The following is an 8,807-nucleotide window of genomic DNA, read 5'->3' as shown; positions in this document are numbered from 1 at the left end:
ATATATATATATATATATATATATATATATATATATATATATATATATATATATATATATATATATATATATATATATATATATATATATATATATATATACATGATTATATTTATAAATATTTATTTATTTTATATAGCAGTAACCTTTAGCATCTATGGTAGAATTACTGAAGTATTTTTTTTTTAAATATGAAATAATTGTCTGTCGATTATACCCGAATTATTGTACAAGCTTAAACTCGCCTTAAAATATAATTTTAAATTTTAATTACACTTTCACCATAATTTGAACCTTTTTTTTAAATTCACAATATTATCGGTGTGTTTAAAGTTTTGTCCACAAATTCATATCTAGTTTTATTTTTATTGATGTCAATAAAGAAAAATAATTATTCCTTACAGCTAAGTGAAACTCTGAATATGTGAATAAAAATTTGAAAAGACTGAAAATATTGTAAATTAGGGAAGAAAAAATCCGTTTAGAATTAAGTATTATGAAGAAAATAAAATTGCGATTCTGAAATGAACTAATAATACGTTTAGGCAACGAACACACAGAAAAAGGGTCCCCATAATAATAAAGTATGTCTAATAAAATCGCAAGAATAATTTTTTTGTATGGTTTGATATAGTATAGTATAATTTTCAATTTAAAGAAAACATGAAAATAAATAAATTGATATGTTAGTAATCTCATCACGTAGTTCGTGAGGAAAAATCGTAGCTAAGGGGTTGTTGAAAAAACGTTAAACGTAAATTAACGTAATTTATGTAGGTATGAAGTTAAGTAGAGAGAAAGCATAGTTTTAAGGCCGCTTATGGAATACTAACTAACTAAATGACCGACCATCACGCTGTTTCCCCTCAGGGGAAGTCAGAGAGCATAGAACGTCTTTGCATATATATATATATATATATATATATATATATATATATATATATATATATATATATATATATATATATATATATATATATATATATATATATATATATATATATATATATATATATATATATATATATATATATATATATATATATATATATATATATATATATATATATATATATATATATATATATATATATATATTTATTTATGAAATATGTGTATAAAATTGATTATTAACTACGCATTGTTGAAGGTTATTTACATATCCTTATTTCAATTATTATATATGATTAGACAAAAAAATCCTTGCATAATTAATTGAGTGTTTAATTAGCCATGTGTGGACTCTTCTTTGAGACGTTTTAGAGCGCCGTATGACATCATTATTATAAATTGAACTTTATAAAACATTCCGCCATCGACGGTGCTGAACAACTTTTTACTTTAAAAAAAAACAAATCTTTCGATCGAAGTGCAATACGAGGGGCTAACATTTATCGTAGAATGCGAAGGCCGATTCTTCGAGGTGATTTTATTCGAAAAGAACGTCAAAAGCCAATAGTTATGCCGTCAATCTCAAATGACGTTTGATTGCAATTACTTCGTAAAGTGTATTATTTATTGATTAGCCATTAGCTTTACGGAACAGCATGATGATTTAAATATAGAAATAAAACATTTGCACAAGACAACATTTTGAGTTTATTAATTAAATTCAATTAAATTTTATGCATTTAAAAAATATATATTCATCAAAAACAATATTCAAGGCGTATATATTAAAATTAAGCAAGAAAACTTAAAGATGTAAAAGAATCCCGCTTCGGAAAACTTCTTCAGACACATGGAACAGAACAATATCCAATGTGATAATGTTCAACATACCGGTAGCTCTTCCTACAGGTATAACCATCTGCAGGTTGGTCCTGTATATAGGAATGAGAAACAATCTATGCCGACGCTGTCTTACCGATACCACGATGTTCCCGATAGGGAACATACAGACCAATGCTCCGGATAATTGAATTAATGTAAACACGACTAGTTTTGAGAACTACGGTAAAAAATTTTAACCCGCTAGATAATCGGATAAAAATGTCTGTAAATGTCCGCCTTCGTGGTGATGGGGTTAGCGTGTTTAGCTTCCGTGCTTGAGGTCCCGGGTTAGATTCCCAGAGGGGGGTGAAAATAAATATTAGCGATTTTGCAGTCTAATATGTTTTTTTGATATGACCCTGGGCTGGTCGCTCAAGCGCAGGAGTGATCACTTTCCCTTCATCTAAGGACGACCAAGATAAGACTGTGTCAAAGTGATCATTTCAACAGCCTTTGACAGCCATGACCCCTTCAAATACCCAGACTTTTATTTATACTTCATCTGTGTTGAGATGTGAAACCCAGATTTGTGAATAAGGATTTGGACACACCAATATTGTTTGTTTTTAATAGGTGTTTATAAAAAAATAATGGAATTTTTTAAGAACACAAGTGAATACTAAGTATTTTTACTTTAAGTTTTGCTAAGTAAATGCCACTTTTTCTTAAAATCAAATCTTTGTGTTTCGATGCATTTCGCAAAATTTTCAAACATCACAAATACGGTGTTTGAAAATGATGCGGAATGCATTGAAATACGTGTCACAATAGATTTTAAGGAATAGTTGCATTAACTAAGTAAAACTTTATTTTTGGCATTTCAACATAGATGAAGGAGAATATAAAAGTCTGGTCATTTACGATGCTCAAAAATAATATAAAAAATAACAGATTTCTACATTACAGAAAAATAACTGAAAAAGACATAATCCAGATTTGTGAACAAGTATTTGGACAGACTCAAAATGTTGTAAGTAAAAGTTTATTTAAAAATAGGTTTTACAAAAAAATTAATGCCAAATTAATTTATGAAATTATTGAATGTATGTGGCCAAGCGAGTAAAAATGACCGACATTTGAACGACACCAAAACGTTACATATCCATTATACACGATTTTAAGTTATCAGCAATTCTAGCTTGTAAAATTATTAGGTTTCGGTGCGATTTAATGATTTCATATTGGTTTAACACAGGATTGGTCACGTTTTGTCGCAACTTTAATCAAGATTTCGATAGAATACAGTAAACAGAATAGAATTGCATTTAAAGGATTTTTTTGTGCAATACTGGAAATGTAACTTTTTGGTGAGGACCTTCACATATCACTCACTCCTTTCTACAACGTCATATATCAAAAAACTTGATTTTTAAGCAGATCGTTTTTAATGTTAAAAAATATAATGAAATATATTAAAAATGAATATCAAGACACTTCTTGAACTTTTTACTGTGCAACAGATCCTTTTAGGTAAAACTTGAAGGTTTTTTCTCCATTTAAAAAATATTTAGGATATTTAATAAAAAAAATAAACAATATCTTTTCTTCAAAATGCAAAAACTATACATTCTGCCCTGTAACGGGTAAATGTAAAGTAAAAAATATGCCGCTTTTGCTGGGATATTCCGAAAACATGCACAACTGAAAATTGACGATTTTTTTTGCCACATTTGTTTGCAATAAAATTCAAAGTGTGAAAGATTTAATTTATTATTATGGGCACCCATTTGGTTTTATGGGTGTGCAATAAGGAACAGGCGATGGTCGCCATGGTGGGTAGCAGGAACAAGTCCCATGTAAGGTCAGTCGATGTGTCTGCGACCGAAATCGAAATAAATTTAGCAGATAAGTGTTTTAGACAGGCGATGTCCTGAGGGTCCTCCGCCTTTGCTGTGACCTGACACTGCCCACGCGTCATTTTCTGCGTCACAAAAATTACCTCTCTCACGTGTTTGACCGGTAAATTTAAATTCAGATAAAGCATTAATTAATAACATACTGTTATTATTTTTTGACATCTCATCATAGATGAAGAAGAATATGGAAGTCTGGGTATTCACGGGGCTGACGACCGTCATAGGCTGGTTCTTCTTCACCAATTCTACCCATTATTGACAACCACACTTCTCAAATTCTTGGAAGTTCTATATATACGAACCAATTTTAAAACATTATTCTTGAATCACTAGAACTTCACTAGAGACACCTGTTGGTGAGATGAAAATAAGCTTTTTACTGAGCAGAAACTCTTTTATTAGTAGGTATGTGAGGTCCGAATCCTGGATTATAATCACACACATAAAAAACGCTACAAAATATCATTTTCAGTTTTATTATTTAAGCTTATAAATTTGACCAGATAATTTATTTACAATATTTTAAGTGTGTCCAAATACTTGCCCCTCAAAATCTGGATACTTTTATAAAATAAATAAAATGAAAATAACTCCTGTAATTGGAGATAATCCAGATTTTGTGAACAAGTATTTGGAAACACTCAAAATGTTGTAACATACTGTTAAATACGTCACCATTATTATCTTTGTTTTCTTTTACAAAAAACCTTATTCCTTAACCCCCCTTCCCTATATTTATAACCCTATCAACCTCTATATATACCCCTAAATATTTTTTGCTCGTTAGTTTTAATTTTCACCTGTAGAAGAAAACATCTGTAAGTTTCCGAAACTAATCGTGTATAATAAAAATAAAACTCATTATTACAAATGTTTTTTTTTTAATAATTCTAGATAAAGGGTAGACTGAGTACGGTTGAAACAAAGGACGGTTGAAACAGAGCAAATATCTTACAAACCGTATGCGGTAGGGTGAAGGGTCCAAGGGACGAACAAAGCGGACAACAAGTTCAAATACAAATATCAGTGTTGTATCGCTCGCCGCATTGTGCAGTTGCTTGTAGGAGGTCCTATTGTATTTTGATAACCAAAAGTAAGTATTTTTGTTCTGAGAATTTTCCTTTTATTACGGTTTCTATTGAAACGATATTATTGAGTATGATTTCGTGTTTGAAATGAAGCTTGTAGAACACGATATAGTGATTAGTTTTAATGTGCCATTATTGTTAACATTACTATTTTCTGTTTTCCACCTAAAGGAGGGGTTGGGGACGGTTGAAACATTTTTTGTGGGTACGGTTGAAACAACATATTTTTTCAGTTTTCCTGTTTTCTAGATGCCGAAAGTACGCGCAAAAAAGACTTCGAGAGGGGAGGTCGACTTGTCGAGGTACACATATATATCATGAGGAGGTTAAAGCAGGAGATTCACTGAAAAAATTCGGAAAAGCATGGATTAAACCACTGTTCGCTCATTAGATATATACGAAAGCGAGATGCATCTGGTGAAGAAGAAAATGGGATATGAACCCCACAACGAAGTTTTTAATAAAGAGCAGGAGCAGGAGCTTGCAAAATACTTGCTACTAAAAAAAAACAGAGAAAGAAGAGATAAGAAAGGAGCATGAAATAAGGTTGAAACGGATGAAAACTAAGTAAGTGAAGAAAATATTGGATGGAGGAAAAAGTAGAAGGATCGTTAGAGGAAAAAATAATCATAATACGCAACAGGAATCATCATCAAAAGAGGATGAGTGCTATTGTCTTGTTTGTCTGTCACTGTATTCAGAGAGCAGATCCGGTGAAAAGTGGATACAGTGCACCACTTGTAAACTGTGCGCTCAAGAAGACTGCACAAAAGGTGGTCTAAGCTATGTTTGCCACAATTGCAACTCGGAATGATCCCAAAGCTAGATTTCCGCTTGATTTATGACTAATCAAAATGACAGAAGTGTTTCCTTTTAGTTTATTCACAGATTATTTTCGTTCGATTTGTTTTTTTTTTTTAATGCCATTGTTTTTAGTTGTTTTTGTTCATTACATATCTGTAGACTGATTAATATCGTCATGCGGTGCCATAATTATTTATAAACCAAAAATAAATAATGAATAAAACGTCTTACAATATTAAATATTGATTTATTTGCGTGTGTTTCAACTGACCCCAATCACTGTTTCAACTGCCCCTGGTATGGGGACGGTTGAAACAAATCGGATATATTTTTTTAATTTGATCTGCCACTAAAAATAACATACCGGGTACTGAAATAATACTTCCCATTAGTAGACAGAAACACGCTCTTGTATTTAATGCATCTTCATCATCGCTTGCCTTGTAAAGAGCAATACTATGGACAATATAAGCAAAATTGTTTCAACCGTACCCAGTCTACCCTATCATTAATTTCATGACCACATTATCAACCGACATCTAAGTTGGATTGAGAAAGCTTTTATCTAGTAGAAACCCTTTTATTAGTTTGTATGCAAGATTCGAAGATCGGATTATTTTTATACCTGGAAACATTTTTTTCGTCATTTTAAATTCTTTTGCATTTTAGACTATAGTATATATACAAATAAATAAATAAATTAAAAATATTTAAAAAAAATCCCTATGTTGTATTTTAGGTCATAGTAAAGGCACTGGTACGAATACAATGGATATTACAAGAAGTAAAATTAGAATTAAAGTGTTATAAACTACAAATACATGACTAATAAACTGCAAAGAAAAATATTTAATTTTAATTTTATTTAATGCAGATAATAATCCGACCAGTTATATTTACTCACAACATTTTGTGTCTGTCCGTCCAAATTGTTCACAAATCTGTTTTTTTCCCATTTAGGAGTTTTTTTAAACATCTCAACATAGATGAAGAAGGATATGGAAGTCTGGTATTTGCAGGACTGTAAGAACCTTTTGTCCACCTCCCTTGTGTAATGGTCAGCATGCTCGGCTACCGTTCTGGAGGTCACGGGTTCGATTCCAAAGGGGGGTAAAATAAATATAAGTGATTTTTTCACTGTAATATTTATTCAATATTATAACCCTGGACTGGTACCTGAAGTGGAGGGCTGATCACCTTTCCTTCATGTGTAAACGATCAAGATAACACTGCGTTTATATGACGCAGTGCCCTATGCACTATTGGGGTGCGGATAAGGGTTTTATATATATTATATGTAAGGACCTGTAAATACCCAGACTTCCATATAATCTTACATGTATGTCGACATATCAATATGTTTAGCTCTTAAATGGAGTCAGAACCCAGATTTAAAAACGAAAATTTTAGCTGTTAAAGCTGTAAATGTGTATGGCGAAATATATAATGGCATGGACCGTATAAATAAGCCAATTAAAACCGCATCCCGTCGACAAACTTGAATTTAATTTTGAAATGGATTTAATAAAATATAATCTAGATTACGCGTTGACATTTGCTTGGCTTACTTCTCAAATTCACCTAAGATATGATTCAAGTTTTTTGCTCGTAAAATCATCAATTCGCTCTCTTTCGACTGCCTTTCACGGTTTGACTAGTAAACGAATTTCGGTTGTGCAATATACAGGGTGGCGCAAAATCACTCACCCTATTAAAAGATGCTATAATTTTTGCAAATGTCAATCATATTTTACCTTATTTTTTGACATCTCACCAAAGATGAAGAAGAATATGGAAGTCTGGGCATTTACGGGGCTGACGACCGTCATAGGCTGGTTTAAGTGATCACTTTACACACGTGTAACATTCACCAATTCTACCCATTATTGACAACCACACTACTCAAATTCTTGGAAGTTCTATATATATATGAACCAATTTAGAAACCTTGTTCTTGAATCACTAGAACTTCACTAGAGACATCTATTGGTGAGATGTAAAGAAGCTTTTTATTAAGCAGAAACTCTTATATTAGTATGTGAAGTCCGAATCCTGGATTATAATCACACACATGAGATACGCCAGAAAATACCATTTTCATTATTATTATTTAAGCTTATAATTTGACCAGATAATTTCTTTACAACATTTTGAGTGTGTCCAAATACTTGTTCACAAAATCTGGATTATCTCCAATTACAGGAGTTATTTTCAAATGCCCAGACTTCCATATTCTTCTTCATCTTTGATGAGATGTCAAAAACTAATATGAAAATAACTCCTGTAATTGGAGATAATCCAGATTTTGTGAACAAGTATTTGGACACACTCAAAATCTTGTAAATATTTTACTTTTGTTAATTAGACAGCTGTAGTATACAAACAATTTAGGGAAAATGCAAAATTAATTATCGAATTGTGTTAAAAAAATAATTTTTATAATAAATAAAATTAAATAAATATTGATAGATAAAAATCTTTATTTCGTCTGCCTCCGTGATGTAATGGTTGTCGTATTTTGTTTCCCAGAAAGGGGTTAAAATAAATATTAACTATTTTACACTCTAAAATTTGTTTAAAATTATATTACCCTGGACTGGTATGAATAATAAGAGGGTGTGGTATATCCACACCACAAAGTTAACAATGCAATTAAAAAAAAAAAACTATGAAAAAAACGTTTTATTTTTCTAGGATTTTTTTGAAGTATGAATGTTAAAAGAGTTATTTCCTTAGAAGGGTCTGCGATTTTTTCTAACGGAGTGATCTTGTGTAACATTGTTTGTTATGAAAAAAATGTGTTTCGAGTTACGAATAGTATTTTTTTTTCTTACAAAATACATATTCAAATAATACAAAATAGTTGGTAAATACACAAAACATTTCAAATAAGGTACTTGTGTTTACAGAGGGAGTTCGTTTTACAATTTTTTTTATATTAACAAAGTCAATTAAAAAAAAACAAAGTAAATAAAAAAAAATATATTCCTTGGTATGGAGTCCAGGTCCACCTCCGTGTTGTAATGGTCAGCGTGTTTAGCGACCGTGCCTTCATGTAAGTAATGTTCAAAAAAATACTGTGTCAATTCGATGCAATGCCCTATGCACCATTGGGTGAGGATTAGGGTTATAATTGAGTCTAGGTAGGGGTGAGTCTTATATGTTTTTTACATTTAGTTTTAAAGGTTTGATATTTTTTTATAGATTTTAAGTTTTCCAATAGTTTCGTAAGCCGAGGTTTCATATACTATGATGAATTTTGCGCCAACCTGTATGCACGTATAAT

The sequence above is a fragment of the Brachycentrus maculatus genome, unplaced genomic scaffold (genome assembly GCF_059751285.1).
Source record: "Brachycentrus maculatus isolate JH-2025_06_01 unplaced genomic scaffold, ASM5975128v1 h1tg000028l, whole genome shotgun sequence".
NCBI classification, from domain to species: domain Eukaryota; kingdom Metazoa; phylum Arthropoda; class Insecta; order Trichoptera; family Brachycentridae; genus Brachycentrus; species Brachycentrus maculatus.
Note: the sequence above shows the minus strand (reverse complement) of the source record.